This window comes from Clinocottus analis, unplaced genomic scaffold (assembly GCF_023055335.1).
Source record: "Clinocottus analis isolate CAN_PGR_092001 unplaced genomic scaffold, fCliAna1.0.p SCAF_31, whole genome shotgun sequence".
In the NCBI taxonomy this organism is placed as follows: domain Eukaryota; kingdom Metazoa; phylum Chordata; class Actinopteri; order Perciformes; family Cottidae; genus Clinocottus; species Clinocottus analis.
In genome coordinates, this window is record NW_027176054.1 from 660,001 (window position 1) to 675,075 (window position 15,075).

Sequence of the window (15,075 nt, forward strand, 5' to 3'; positions counted from 1 at the left end):
TATGTATATACATATATATGTATATATACATATGTGTGTGTATATACATATATATATATATATATATATATATATATATATATATATATATATATGTATATACATATATATGTATATATACATATATATATATACATGTATATACATATATATATATATACATATACATATACCTATATATATAATGAATGTACGTACATACGTACGTACGTACGTACGTAGGTATGTATTCAAGGTGCATTGTTCAGGGCGTAAGGAAACAGACCACCAGACCTTCACGGACGCGTTTCTCCGCAGGTTCGCGCCGGGCGGCGCCTTCAGCCTGGCCGTGAGCGTCCCGCAGCAGCAGGACGCGGCGTCTCTCCCGCAGCTCCTCCAGGGGGACCCGGCGGACCGAGTGAGAGAAACGCTCTCGCAGGGTCACGTGTACCAGGGCGCGCGCGTGGTGGCGGCGGCGCAGCCGGAGGCCGTGGCGCGAGTGCTGCGGGGCACGCAGACCCTCGCGCCCGGCGGCCCGGGCGACGTCCTCGTCATCTACTCCGAAGAGTCGCCGTGTTGTGCCGCGAGCGACGGAGCAGACGTCGCCGCCGACGTCGCCGCCGTCGCGCAGAAGTGGAGCGGTTACGCGTTCGCGTTTTCCAAAGTCGCCGCTGTTCCCGACGCCGACGCGTCCCAACTGGCCGAGTCCTTCCAGCAGCTCGCGGTCTCCAAACTCGGGCTCGACAACATGTTCCGCTGCTATGAACCCGCAGGTGAAGCTTTCAGGTGCACCGGCTGCGCGTCGGGGGGAGGGGTCACGCCCTCGTGCGTGGCGAGCGACGCCCCGGCGAACACGGAGCAGGGCGGAGGCGGCGGAGCACAAACGATAGCACCGGGTGGAGGTGAAGAGACGGGTGGAGGTGAAGAGACGAGTGGAGGTGAAGTGACGGGTGGAGGTGAAGAGACGGGTGGAGGTGAAGAGACGGGTGGAGGTGAAGAGACGGGTGGAGGTGAAGTAACAAGTGGAGGTGAAGTGACGGGTGGAGGTGAAGTGACGGGTGGAGGTGAAGTAACAAGTGGAGGTGAAGTGACGGGTGGAGGTGAAGTAACAAGTGGAGGTGAAGTGACGGGTGGAGGTGAAGTAACAAGTGGAGGTGAAGTGACGGGTGGAGGTGAAGTAACAAGTGGAGGTGAAGTGACGGGTGGAGGTGAAGTGACGGGTGGAGGTGTAGGCTCGGCTATTGCCACAGGCATAAGTGAACTAACAGGCGGTGGCAAAGAAACGGGGGAAGGCAAGGTAAGGAAGCAAAGCAAGTCTAAAGGAGGAAGACGTAGAAAAGGTGGCAAGGTAAGGAAGCAAAGCAAGTCTAAAGGAGGAAGACGTAGAAAAGGTGGCAAGGTAAGGAAGCAAAGCAAGTCTAAAGGAGGAAGACGTAGAAAAGGTGGCAAGGTAAGGAAGCAAAGCAAGGGAGGAAGACGTGGAAAAGGTGGCAAGGTAAGGAAGCAAAGCAAGGGAGGAAGACGTGGAAAAGGTGGCAAAGTAAGGAAGCAAAGCAAGGGAGGAAGACGTGGAAAAGGTGGCAAGGGAAGGAAGCAAAGCAAGTCTGGAGGAGGAAGACGTGGCAGAGGTTGAAGAGGACAGCAGCCCAGTGAAGCTCACTGGCGGTGAACATTCAGTTCAAACAGTCGGTGAACAGCTTGTTTTCATTTAGTTTGTCGCTCTGTGTCTGTAACGCGTTGCCAAACCCTGTGTTCTCTCTGATTAAAGCTTTGCTCAGCATCAATTCTGTGTGTGTGTTTGTGTTTGTGTGTGTGTGTGTGTGTGTGTGTGTGTGTGTTGGTCATTTGTGAACTCCTGCAGTGCAGTGCTACCATGTGGTGGCCATGAATATAAACGTGTGGAGCAGAGCCCTGTTGGGCATTTTAATCTGGCCTGTCGAGTATTAAAAATATTCAAATTTAAATAAAAAAAATAGAATTTTTTTCTTAATTATCGTTGATAGTAGGTCTGGCGCTATGGCGGGCCTGGCCAACATACTGGCAGCACTTTTTTTTTCCCACAGTTATAACCTAACGCCCACTGAGCGGAGCTACTCAGCTGTCAAAGACAGGAACTTCAGTCATGGTTTCACATTTATAAAATTATACCACAGAACTGCATGCTGGGAAGTCCTGTCAGCGTACATCAAGAGTTCATGTCTACATTCAGATTTTCTAAATTTTTATTCCACACTTAAACACCATTTCCACATTTGAAAAAGAACTTACAACTTCTTCTCATGATGTTTTTGTGAGTTAAGAGTCACATGACAGCGAGTGCTCCTGTCAAGTTCTTCCCAGAAGCCTTCAGTCCCATGAAGTCCGTTCAGACACTTTCACAGGACGACAGTCAAACATAAAGGTCAGAGGTCAGATTGTCAGATCCTTGGTTTACATAGTTCCAGCTGTAAAGTATGGAAGCCCATTCCCGCACAAAAAAAAAAAAATAGGACCAAAAAAAAGAACGAAAATTATGCAGAAAAAAAAATTAGGACCAAAAAAAAAAAAAATTAGGGACAAAAAAAAATTAAAAAAAAATAGGACAAAAAAAATTGCCTTTTTTTTTTTCCTTGACGAAAATAAAAAAAAAATCATCAAAGCATTACAATATTTCATCACTTTGGTTTTACAATACTTTCATTTAAATGTAAATATGTATTGTTCACACAACAAAACAAGTACAAGTCACAAAATAGTCCAATCTCTTTTCAATTCACGTATTCTTTTAATTTAACATTGCAAACACTGTTTTATATTCAAGTGCTCTTGACAATGTCAACCACCTGTAAGCCTATTGATGGGTTACTTTAAAGTAAATAATTCATTTATTATATGTGTGGACTTTGCATTTTACTCAGTTCTTAAAAATGGTCAATGGAACAACAATGACAACAACAACAATGTACTTTGTGTGTTCATATATTAGCTCCAATTATATTTAGGCTGTAACTGTAAGTTTGACAATTGTAGTCATTAGTCAAGTTCTCATTTCTCTCCTGGGAAGAAAAAGGTTTTTTTTTCTTTTTTCGTTGCCTTTTTTCAAGCCAACAAAAAAAAAAAAGACAACGAAAAAAAAACTAATTTTTTTTTTTTGGTCCTAATTTTTTTTTTCTAATTATTTATTTATTTATTTTTGGTCCTAATTTTTTATTTATTTATTTATTTTTGGTCCTATTTCTTTTTTGTGTGTCAGGAATGGTCTTCCATAGTAAAGACATGTGGTTCACTTGCTGCATTTCTCTATGTTATGTCATCGTAAACTGAACATCTTTGTGTTTTTGACTGGAATCTGACTAAACAGGCATAATGGGTATTATCCCTTTGGGCTCGGGGGAGATGTGAGAGACATTTTCCTCCTAAAAAAAGCTCCCGCCCTCTCCTTCAGTCGCATCCAGAGACATTTAGCGACGACGTCTTCGCTCCATCGACTTCCATCAGGTTACTTTTGATGAACCGGAACGTTTTGTTCTGCATTGAAACTAAACGTTTGGCACAAAAAGCAGAAAACCTCGTCAGCAAACAGGCCGATGCACGCTCCAGGTCCTCCAGAGAGGATCCTGTGTCCAGGATGACGCTTTGTTACCTGTCCCATGACCTCAAAGAAGTAAAAGACAAACTTACACCGGTGTACTTTTTATATTATACCGCCACCTGCAGACGCTCGGTGGTTTTAACAATGTTAGAATTAAAAGTGTTATATTGTTTATCTTTATTTATGCTTCAATATGCACATGTAAAAATACCTTGTGAAAACTATATACAGCTGCTAACATAGATCACGTGTTCAAAGAGCGGCTGATTCAACTCTATGATCCTTTTGGAGGATGAGGTTTGTGTGTCTGTTGAACTGTGTCGTGTTTTACTGACTTAGTCATTTGTTCACCACATTCATACTGATGATAAAGAAATGTTTATCTGTAACTGTTTCTCCCAGAAGATCCAAGCTTGTGAAATGACACACGGACACATCAGAGTTGATGCTGAGCTTTAATGAGAAATAACAGAACATCAGAGGACTTGATATCACTCTACAGAGGAGACACGAGGGACATGAGTCAGTACTGAACAATGGTGGAAAGTTGGTGCTGGATGCTTGTTAACATTGTTACATTGATACGTTGTTATGTTGTAAAATTGGTACATTGACACATTGTTATGTTGTTACATTGTTAGGTTGTTACATCATTACATTGTTACATTGATACATTGTAAAATTGGTACATTGTTATGTTGTTACTCCTTCCTTCTCATCCTGATGTTGTCACACTTCTATCTTTAGAGTTTGATGTCCTGACACATTGTGTTGTGGTTTTAAATATGAAAAACGTTCCTAAAAGAAGATGTGTGTGTGTGTGTGTGTGTGTGTGTGTGTGTGTGTGTGTGTGTGTGTGCGTGCGTGTGTATGTCTCAAACCGCTGATGTTTGGCAAATTATTTCAAAATATCAGAAGCAGCATCTAATTATAATTCTTTCACCTCACAAATCGTTACATATTTCTATAAATGAAGTGGATGGATCGTTGTTGCGGGGAGCTCTGTAACAGACGGGGACGACATCTTTCGTCTCACTATTGTAGCATCTCCTGCAGGAATTCGCGTCACAGCGGAATATGTTGTTCATCCCGATGCTTTTCCCGTGGACGCCCACGTATGTCCCGAGCCGCAGAAGCGCTTCTTTGCGGTGTTTCTCATCTGATTGATGACCTTCGGCTGTGAACACTTCAGTAAACACGACGGCGTAGTTCTTCCATTGCGTAATCTGATTTATACTTTCGAGAATGTTCATGGGATGATCTCCGCTTGCACATTTGTCAACGCACGGGGAAGCAAAAACGTAGAAGAGCATGAAATCATTTTTGTTTAGATTTGTTAAGGCGCTGAAGGCCGTCAGAGCGCGGTACTCAGCGTGATCAGGTTTAAATTCTTGAAATGCATGAGGGCAGGCTTCCTCAAACGTTTTCCACGTCACAGAAGTTTCATGACAATCCAGAAGCTTAGTCTGTGGTACTAGTTCATCAGGACACTGATTCACGACATTGGGAAATTTCAGAACTGTGGCTGCAACCATCCTCGTGCCCCTGTACACGTCACATCTTAAAATCGTACGCTCCACCGTGTGAAGAGGGTCGGTGATTTTGATTCCACTGACGTCGTACTTCTCCTTGTTGTTGTCGTATGGGATGCTGACCGCCAGACTGAACATGGGGAAGCTTCATCAAAGAGAACAGACACACAAGACGTCAAGCAAAACGGTTTGTTGTTAAAGTAATGGGACCAAATTAAACTGTAGACTTCAGTCATGTGTCACTCCAGACGTCTGTTATTTTCTCTTTTGGGGATTAAATATAAAAAGTCAAAATGTAAATGTTCATCCAGAATCTTTTCTTCACATTGTGAATTAAAAAGTGTAAAATCCTGGATGGTGAACAGTACATATTACATAATGTAGCATTTGTTCTGTCAGTCTGTGATGGATGTTGTTGTCTAGTCTTTTATTTTGAAAAGAACTTCATGAGTAATGTTAACTTACTGATCCCTGTGGTGGAGTTTGTAGCTTGGGATGTAGCTGCAGAATGAACACAGACACACAACCTCATGTCAATGTTTGATGGTTTCATACAGAACAGAAGTTCAGAAATGAGAAAAATTATGTTTTTTAAACTTCAATGCATGTAAAGATATTCTAGCAGAAACACAGAAGTAAAAAAAATGAAATGAAAAGTGTGTTTTTTTTATTGAAATTCGACTTTGTAAAGTGTATTTATTAACACAACAGTGATTCTGATTCTGATTCTGAAAAGTTTCGGCCACGCAAAAAAGTGCCAGCGAGGTTTTTGAGGTTACAAAGGTTTATGTAATTACGTAAACTTTACAGTAAATTTAATCTTATCTTTCCGGATCGAACTCTTCCCGCAATGCTTAGCTGTATTTTCCCAAAACCAATCTGTCTCGCCGCCAACTCGTCCAGAAAGCAGCAGCTCGGCTGCCAACCCGGTGACCTCAGGACTGCTCGACTTTGGAACGACCTTCCGGAGGAGATAAGGCTGGCAGAACCAATAACCTCTTTTGAATCATATCTTAAAACCCATGGTTTTGTGTGTTTATTTGTTTTCTACTGTTCTTTTTGGCTATTTGTTTCGTTTAGTTGTGTTCAATGCCTTCATGGTATGGTGTTTTTTGTTTCCCGCCATTTAAGTTGTGTCTTTGCTTTGCTTATCTGTGGAAGCACTTTGTAAACTTTGTTTTTTAAAAGTGCTCAAAGTTATTTTTTAAAGGGTCTTTGTTCTGCCCCCAGGGGCCTTTTTGGTTGTGTTGTTAACATGCTTTTATTTTGACATGCTCTTTGAACAGGAAGTCAGCACCATGTGGTAGTTTTAAGGAGATGGTCTCTGAAAATCATCCACTGCCATCCATCATGTGTTTATGAGTTTCAAAATCGTATTCTGTGAGTATTTGTTTTAGCACAGACTTGCTCATTGTGCTATTCTGTTTGTTTTTAGTTTTACTCTTATTTGACCTGTGTACGTCGATGCTGCACAATAAAGCATCTGGAGCTTGGAGGCTACATCCTGACTCCCGTATTCATTTAATTGGAGTTTGACTTACTGCTGAATTGTGTACCAAGTTACACACACACAAGCACAGCAGTCGTCTTAAATTGACACTAAAATGGTTTTAAATTGGCTTTCAACTGGTCTTAAACGGGTCTTAAACACAACGGAGAGGACTGTCGGCCGTGTTCTGTTTAAAAGAAAGGAGGAAGAAGTCCATCAACCTGTCTGCTGTTTAATACCAGATGACTCACTAGATCCAGATGTCATCAACGAGGTCCTTGAGTTGCTTCAGACTTGGTCCTGGAAAGTTAGCCTCAAAGTTCCTTGGTCCTGGAACGTCATCCTCACAGTTCCCAACACACAGCAACAAGCTCAGCATCACAGCCGTCCAGCTCAGTCCAGCCATCTGAGGGTGCACAGACATCATCATGATAATAACTATACGCATTACAACCTCACATCGCTTACAGTCTGCAGCGGCTTGCTTTTATTTAACCCAAGCTTCGCCTCCTCATGCCTCCTGCCACCTGATATTTAGATTGGGGGGGGACCAAAAGGTAAAAGAAACTTCAATCCATCTCCCACTAATTTAAGGTACTTTATTTGCGTTTTAATATTTTCTGCTACTTTACACTTCTAAACCTCTCTGAGGGAAATATTGTACTTCTGTAAAGCAGCTTGACTCGTCACAATCATGGGGGATGCCATTATCAGGTCATTGTTCAGCAGAGGTGACAAAGTCTCATTTAAAAGGCTTTATTACCTTTTGTTGAATTGATCAGCTTGTAAAATGTTAAGAGTCTGTAAAGACAAAATATGTAAGGCCACCAGTATTTATGAAACAATAAATTGAGTCAAAAACATGGGTTCAGTGTTACTGCACTAAAGCTCGTCTTACCTGCTTTGGTGGAGAGCGATGTGGTGTCATCTGGTTCCTCCTCAGTGAAGCTGCAGTCAGAGGGAGCCTCTTTATCAAGGAGAAGCTCCTCTATTGCGTCTCTGAAACGTCTCATTGAGGAAGTTGAGCATCCTGTTACTCCCACAGCTGTGACCTTTGGAGGCCACCGACTGCGTTATTGCTTCAGAAGGACATTTTGGGGTGTGAGACACGGTTATATTCCTCAGTAGTTTATTTGTTTGTTGTTTATTCATCTCTTGAGATTGACTGGAGCCGCAAGAGCGCAATGTTACGATTTGAGCTGCGCCTGAGTTGGAGATGCATGCAGGTGGTGTGTAGCAAGTGGGGCTAGCTAACGGTGTTACACTCACAACATGTCTTTCTCTCACTGTTTCAGAGAAAGCATGTACACCACCTTAACAAATATGGAGAGCTGACATCAACAAAGAGAAAAAGGTCTTCTGAGACTCCCTCCACCAGACTCCCTTTTTGGAGAACTATGATAATACGTTTAAAAGTATACTTATGTACAATATATTATGTTGAACATTGCTGCTCCTGGATGGATCACAGCCAACACAATTATTTTATCAACACAACTCCTGGTTCTTGGTCATGTGACCACAGCACTTAAAAAAATAAACTTCAAAACTCTCAAAATTCTGACCCTTTGCTTTTTTTATTAACAGCATTTACTTGTACTTTAACTTTTAATGCTTAAGTACATTTAATATCAGAAAATTATTTTCGATACTTGAGTACAGTAAATATCAGATACTTTCAGACATTTACTCAAGTAGTCATTTTCCAGTAAAATATTTTTACTTTTACTGAAGTATGGCTTTTGGGTACTTTATACACACACACACACACACACACACACACACACACACACACACACACACAGTAAGTAACTGTCACATTTATAAGCTTAAGCCTATTGTATATCTTTGTCTTTGTCTTTGTCTTTATGAACAGACGGAGAGGCTGTAGATGAAAACAGGAAGGTTTTTACATTTCTGGCGAAACAACGAGTCATCCAGTTTAGGGTGGGAGTGCTGCAGTGTTGGTTCCTCCTGCAGGAAGTTCCTCTTTCACACACAAGTGACATCTGGGTGTAGCCCTTAAAGCCCTCACTCTAACCCCTATTTCAGCCAGATCAGCCAAAGAATGAGGGAAAGAAAGCCAGGGGATTGAGTAACGTTTTTTTAAACAATATTTATTAACACGGGGGGTTGGTTAACAAAATAACAAAGGTGGGACGGATTGGGAAAGTTCATGGTCGTGCCAAACAAATAGAAATCAAGGAAACAAAACTAGGCCTGGCTGGCTACCCCTAGTACCAAAACAAACAAAATGGCTTCTTGAGCTTCTCTAAAAATGATTGATCAAAACAGACAGAGGGAGCACCGACCAATTACCTAATGTTGTAGACACAAAGTTCCTACGTGGGTGCACTAATGTACAGGGTACTCCTAACTTACTAATGTTGTAGACACGAAGTTCCTACGTGGGTGCACAAATGTACAGGGTACTCCTAACTTACTAATGTTGTAGACACGAAGTTCCTACGTGGGTGCACTAATGTACAGGGTACTCCTAACTTACTAATGTTGTAGACACGAAGTTCCTACGTGGGTGCACTAATGTACAGGGTACTCCTAACTTACCAATGTTGTAGACACGAAGTTCCTACGTGGGTGCACTAATGTACAGGGTACTCCTAACTTACCAATGTTGTAGACACGAAGTTCCTACGTGGGTGCACTAATGTACAGGGTACTCCTAACTTACTAATGTTGTAGACACGAAGTTCCTACGTGGGTGCACTAATGTACAGGGTACTCCTAACTTACCAATGTTGTAGACACGAAGTTCCTACGTGGGTGCACTAATGTACAGGGTACTCCTAACTTACTAATGTTGTAGACACGAAGTTCCTACGTGGGTGCACAAATGTACACGGTACTCCTAACTTACTAATGTTGTAGACACGAAGTTCCTACGTGGGTGCACTAATGTACAGGGTACTCCTAACTTACTAATGTTGTAAACACGAAGTTCCTACGTGGGTGCACTAATGTACAGGGTACTCCTAACTTACCAATGTTGTAAACACGAAGTTCCTACGTGGGTGCACTAATGTACAGGGTACTCCTAACTTACCAATGTTGTAGACACGAAGTTCCTACGTGGGTGCACTAATGTACAGGGTACTCCTAACTTACCAATGTTGTAGACACGAAGTTCCTACGTGGGGGCACAAATGTACAGGGTACTCCTAACTTACTAATGTTGTAGACACGAAGTTCCTACGTGGGTGCACTAATGTACAGGGTACTCCTAACTTACCAATGTTGTAGACACGAAGTTCCTACGTGGGTGCACTAATGTACATGGTACTCCTAACTTACTAATGTTGTAGACACGAAGTTCCTACGTGGGGGCACAAATGTACAGGGTACTCCTAACTTACCAATGTTGTAGACACGAAGTTCCTACGTGGGTGCACTAATGTACAGGGTACTCCTAACTTACCAATGTTGTAGACACGAAGTTCCTACGTGGGTGCACTAATGTACAGGGTACTCCTAACTTACCAATGTTGTAGACACGAAGTTCCTACGTGGGTGCACTAATGTACAGGGTACTCCTAACTTACCAATGTTGTAGACACGAAGTTCCTACGTGGGGGCACAAATGTACAGGGTACTCCTAACTTACCAATGTTGTAGACACGAAGTTCCTACGTGGGTGCACTAATGTACAGGGTACTCCTAACTTACCAATGTTGTAGACACGAAGTTCCTACGTGGGTGCACTAATGTACAGGGTACTCCTAACTTACCAATGTTGTAGACACGAAGTTCCTACGTGGGTGCACTAATGTACAGGGTACTCCTAACTTACTAATGTTGTAGACACGAAGTTCCTACGTGGGTGCACTAATGTACAGGGTACTCCTAACTTACCAATGTTGTAGACACGAAGTTCCTACGTGGGTGCACTAATGTACAGGGTACTCCTAACTTACTAATGTTGTAGACACGAAGTTCCTACGTGGGGGCACTAATGTACAGGGTACTCCTAACTTACTAATGTTGTAGACACGAAGTTCCTACGTGGGGGCACTAATGTACAGGGTACTCCTAACTTACCAATGTTGTAGACACGAAGTTCCTACGTGGGGGCACTAATGTACAGGGTACTCCTAACTTACCAATGTTGTAGACACGAAGTTCCTACGTGGGGGCACTAATGTACAGGGTACTCCTAACTTACCAATGTTGTAGACACGAAGTTCCTACGTGGGGGCACTAATGTACAGGGTACTCCTAACTTACCAATGTTGTAGACACGAAGTTCCTACGTGGGGGCACTAATGTACAGGGTACAGGGTCAATGCACTTACTCAAATGGTTGTGAAAATGCAAATTTTTCGTCGGGCGGCGCAAATGATGCGAAAAAGCGCTGTGAATATTCATTTTTTTCGCTCTTTCACTTTTTTGCCTTTTTTTTCCGAGTTGAAATATTTCAACTCTGGCGAAAAAGTCACCCGACGCTGAGTCGCGAAAGCCAATCAGCGTGGAGAAGCTCCGCCCAACGTCACCGCCATTCTGCCGTAGCAAAATTCGACATGGCTGCCGGTCCGCCTGAATGGGAAGCAGCTTCATTCAGACACTTGTCCTGGAGTCGGAGCTATGTGCGACTACGGATAATATTATGAACCCAGACACGGGGGCGTTTAATGTTCCGACATTTGTGGTATTTCCACAACAAGTATAACGCAGAAATAGTTGTTAAGCCAAACATTTCGAACCCTAACCTAACAATAATATAAAGCTAGCGATCGATGCTAACATGCCAAGCATGCTGTCTAGGCTAGTGCATAGCTAGTGTTTAGCAAGGTTGAGTAGCTAGCTATAGGAAGATGAGATAATCCTTTATTCGTCCCGCAAATTGCAGGATTGCAGCAGCAAGGGATAGTAGTAAAATAAAAAAGAACAAGTAATAAATATAAGTAAACAGTGAAACAAATAATCCACAATAACAGTATTAAAAGTGTATTAAACTGCACCAGTCAAAGTGGTTAAAGTGACCAAAAATAAAGTGATTGAAGTGTTTGTTGTGTAGTCTGACAGCAGCAGGAAGGAAGGATTGGGAGCTTGTATGTTGATGATAACCTTATCAAGAGACGTCTGTCCATCTAGTCTTGCACTGTTTTCCAATGTATACTGTATCTTCTCAATGTGAATGTCATAATGCCATATCAATTACTGGCAGATCACAGTTAGCCAGTTTATGACAGGAGTTGTCACATTTGTTAAAAAAAAACATTAAATATCCAATTTATTTGATTTAAAAGGCGTATTATGAAAGTATTCTTAGTTTTATTATGTTATACAATCTACAGGTGGCCAGGTGGACGACATGTCTCAGCAAGATGTTCAAGAAGGACCATCAACAAGGTCCACCTGAGCTTTGTGCACATTATATTATAATATATATATATATATATATATATATATATATATATATATATATATATATAAATAAATTACATACCCAAACCGGAACACTATTACATATATAGACAAAATAAACACGTATTCAAAAGTGTATTTATACCAAATTGTGAGAGTACATTTATTTGAGGGTTATATTTTGTACCAAAATACCTTTTGATGTATTTTTGCACCATCTCTGGTTGGGTCACTCAACAGGATGTGTGAAAGACTGTTGACAGAGATAAACTACTTCCACTTTTAGAAAATGTTACCAGTTGTTTTTTTCTTCTTTTTCCCCCTTTAGCCTCGTCATCAAGAGTTGAAAATTAAAGATGGAGACTTTAGCATAGGGTCAGCGGGGGTCAAGGTCCACCAGAGGTCAGATGTGCAGAAGGGTAAGAGGCAGTGGAGGTAACATAGAAACCATTAGACATAAAACAAGTGTACACTTCTTCTTTCGAACAGGAGAAGTCTGTCAACAAAGAGGCAGTAAACATTATATAATACGCCACAAAGGAAAAACTCAATAAAGAATCACATGAAAGGTATAAAGAGGTAAAAAAAAAAAAAAGAACAACTCTAAAACCTAAAAGTGCAGCAGCAGAGGCCTGATAGTTAAACGTAGCCTCAGAACTTAACACACTATTCCTAAACACGCTTCAGGTGAAATGAAACTCAGACTTGTCCGGCTGCTCATTGGCGGCGGTAACGATTTACAACCGGCCATAAAGCTGGAGGGCTGGGAAAAAAAAGGAGGGGGCGAGGTGAGCCGCAGACGCTTCTTAACGCCGTGATCCAGGTGGATTAGTTCAGTCGATGTTCAGAATTTCTTTTAGGGGGAGAAGGAACACAAGCCAGACGATTATGGACACCGGGGGTCCGATCCCGACCGGCCTCCTTCTCGCCCTCTATGTCTGTGTGTGTGTCGTCTCTGGAAGTCCGATTGGTGAGTGGAGCCGCAATCAATGAATTTTCATAGATTTCAGGAACGGATTTGATTTAAAACGGTCTGATCGATGAGGGCGAGTCTTGCGTCGCCTATTTATGTCAAACTGCTGAAAGCGTCGGGCGATTTGCGTGTGTTTTGTGAGATCTCAGTGACCTTCGACCACTCAGATCAGATCAGTCCAATTCGGTGAGAAAAAAGAAAACCTTAATTATCAGCGCGCGTAATGAAGTGTGTCAAATGTTTTGTAAGGATTCATACCAGGATACTTTATGATAATAATGCGTAAGGTTTTATAACTCTTCATAAATCTGCCGTGCCCTCTGACTCAACCTGTATACCTGCGGGAAATAATAAGTCATGGTTCAAAGTCCAATGTCACATACATACAATGTTTGTGTGTAACAAACAGGAAAATGATTCTTCAAACAATAGAATGTAATAAAAAGTTGTTTTTAATGTTGAGAGCAGAATGAGATAAACACACAAAAACTAAAATAAACACACAGTATATTTTAATGTACTTGTTTGTCATTGAATCTTTTTAACAAAGCTATTTCAGTATTAGTGTTTTTTGAAATATTTGCTTTTAATGGCGTAAAGTACCTTAAAAGGTACAGTGCGCAGCTTTTAACTATTGGACGAAATAAAATATAATATTCACGAGTGTATTTTCTTTAGTGGAAAAAAAGTGTGAAGATTTTTTTTTTAATACATTTTACCTTAGAATGAGCCCAGAGTGTACATTCACGGAGGCGGCCGCCATGTTTCTACAGTAGCCCAGAAGGGACAAACCACAATTTTCCCATTTTGGTCGTTTTCGCGCCGGCCGCCGTGGTTAACCTACAGGCACACAGGAGACGTTTCATCTGGTTGCAATCTGCGACCTCACCAATAGGTGCCGCCAAATCCTTCACCCTTTAGGTACTACACGAGCTCTACAGGTAGAACTATACAAGTACCTCCATTAGTAGTATTGTGGAGGCAGAAATCTCAGCAACAGCTGCGCTCATGAAACCAAAACATTCTGCATGATTTGATACCAGTGGAACCAGTAAGTGATGCTTTTATGTGCAGTCATGTGAGCCTGTGATCTCTCTATTCTCTATTAACTTGTATTTGTTCTGTTCCTTTAAGGTACTTCAACCATTAACTGTGTTACTGGGAGCAATGCAGAAGTAGGTTCTGTGAATGAAGGATATACAGGTAAGTAACATTCATCTCAAATAGAAGATTGCACAATTTGAATCCTAAATCATGCAGAAGGAGAAAGACCTGCATTGGTTTCCCCTCCTGACTGTAAAATGAAGTGCTATGTCCATCGAATGGCACGTGGGGGTTTAAGTGTAGTCCTTCTCACGATGCTCCCGCGACGCTGCAGGGGACGTGGAGCTGGTGAGCGGCATCACGGCCGGCGTGAAGCTGGTGCCCCACATCTTCCCGGCACACCTGGAGTTCCTGGAGCTGAGCTTCACGCCGGGAGAATCCACCGCGATGGTCCGCACCAAGAAGCCGCTGGACGCGGACGCGTTGGCCGGCGTGAGTCTCTCTATCGCTCAAGTTTCCTACGAACCTGAACGCCTCTCTGCGCATCCTCAGTGTCAGTAACGTGTGTTCATGTCTTTCAGACTGACACCACCTTGTATTACTCCATCATATGCGACGACGCAAATAAGGTAGGTGTAAAAAAAAGTGGCACGGATTTCATTACCATGAGAAAACCAAATATTTCATATTTTGCTTTTTTTTAATACTTTTTGCAGATCAGCAACAGTCGGACGCTGAAGGTCTTTGACCTCAATGACAACAGCCCGATATTTACACAAGAGAGCTACAGCGCTGATGTCTCTGAGGTCAGTGCTGCTGACCCACAATTCAACCAAAAGTGTCCACAGAGCCTCTCTGAGTTGGGCGGGATGACGTGTAACACATCATGTGTTCAGACTAAAGCACTGATGGCAACAACTGAACATGCACAACTGTATTTATTTATATCTGTGGGTCATTTTGCCTTTTTTTCTGGGTTTCTTTCTCAGATTCAAACAGTGGGCAGCGAGGTTCTCAGAGTGAATGCTGTGGATGGAGACGGCACATCGCCCAACAACAGAGTGGCATATTCCTTTGTAATAAGAATATACAATTCAATTTGGTT

At 42.1% G+C, this 15,075-nt stretch overlaps 2 long non-coding RNA genes across 2 annotated transcripts in view; one reads left to right on the plus strand and one right to left on the minus strand.

The window, feature by feature from the left end:
- The window catches only part of LOC137798753 (uncharacterized), a 2,703-nt gene extending 2,292 nt beyond the window's left edge, over positions 1-411 (plus strand). The window contains exon 4 of the long non-coding RNA XR_011079389.1: positions 298-411. This is a non-coding gene — a long non-coding RNA (uncharacterized lncRNA). The remainder of the gene's footprint in view (positions 1-297) is intronic.
- The window catches only part of LOC137798752 (uncharacterized), a 13,497-nt gene extending 5,908 nt beyond the window's left edge, over positions 1-7,589 (minus strand). The window contains exons 1-4 of the long non-coding RNA XR_011079388.1: positions 7,470-7,589; positions 7,335-7,372; positions 6,823-6,977; positions 5,548-5,583 (exon numbers count right to left, since the gene is read on the minus strand). This is a non-coding gene — a long non-coding RNA (uncharacterized lncRNA). The remainder of the gene's footprint in view (positions 1-5,547; positions 5,584-6,822; positions 6,978-7,334; positions 7,373-7,469) is intronic.
- Between the last annotated feature and the right edge of the window lie 7,486 nt (positions 7,590-15,075).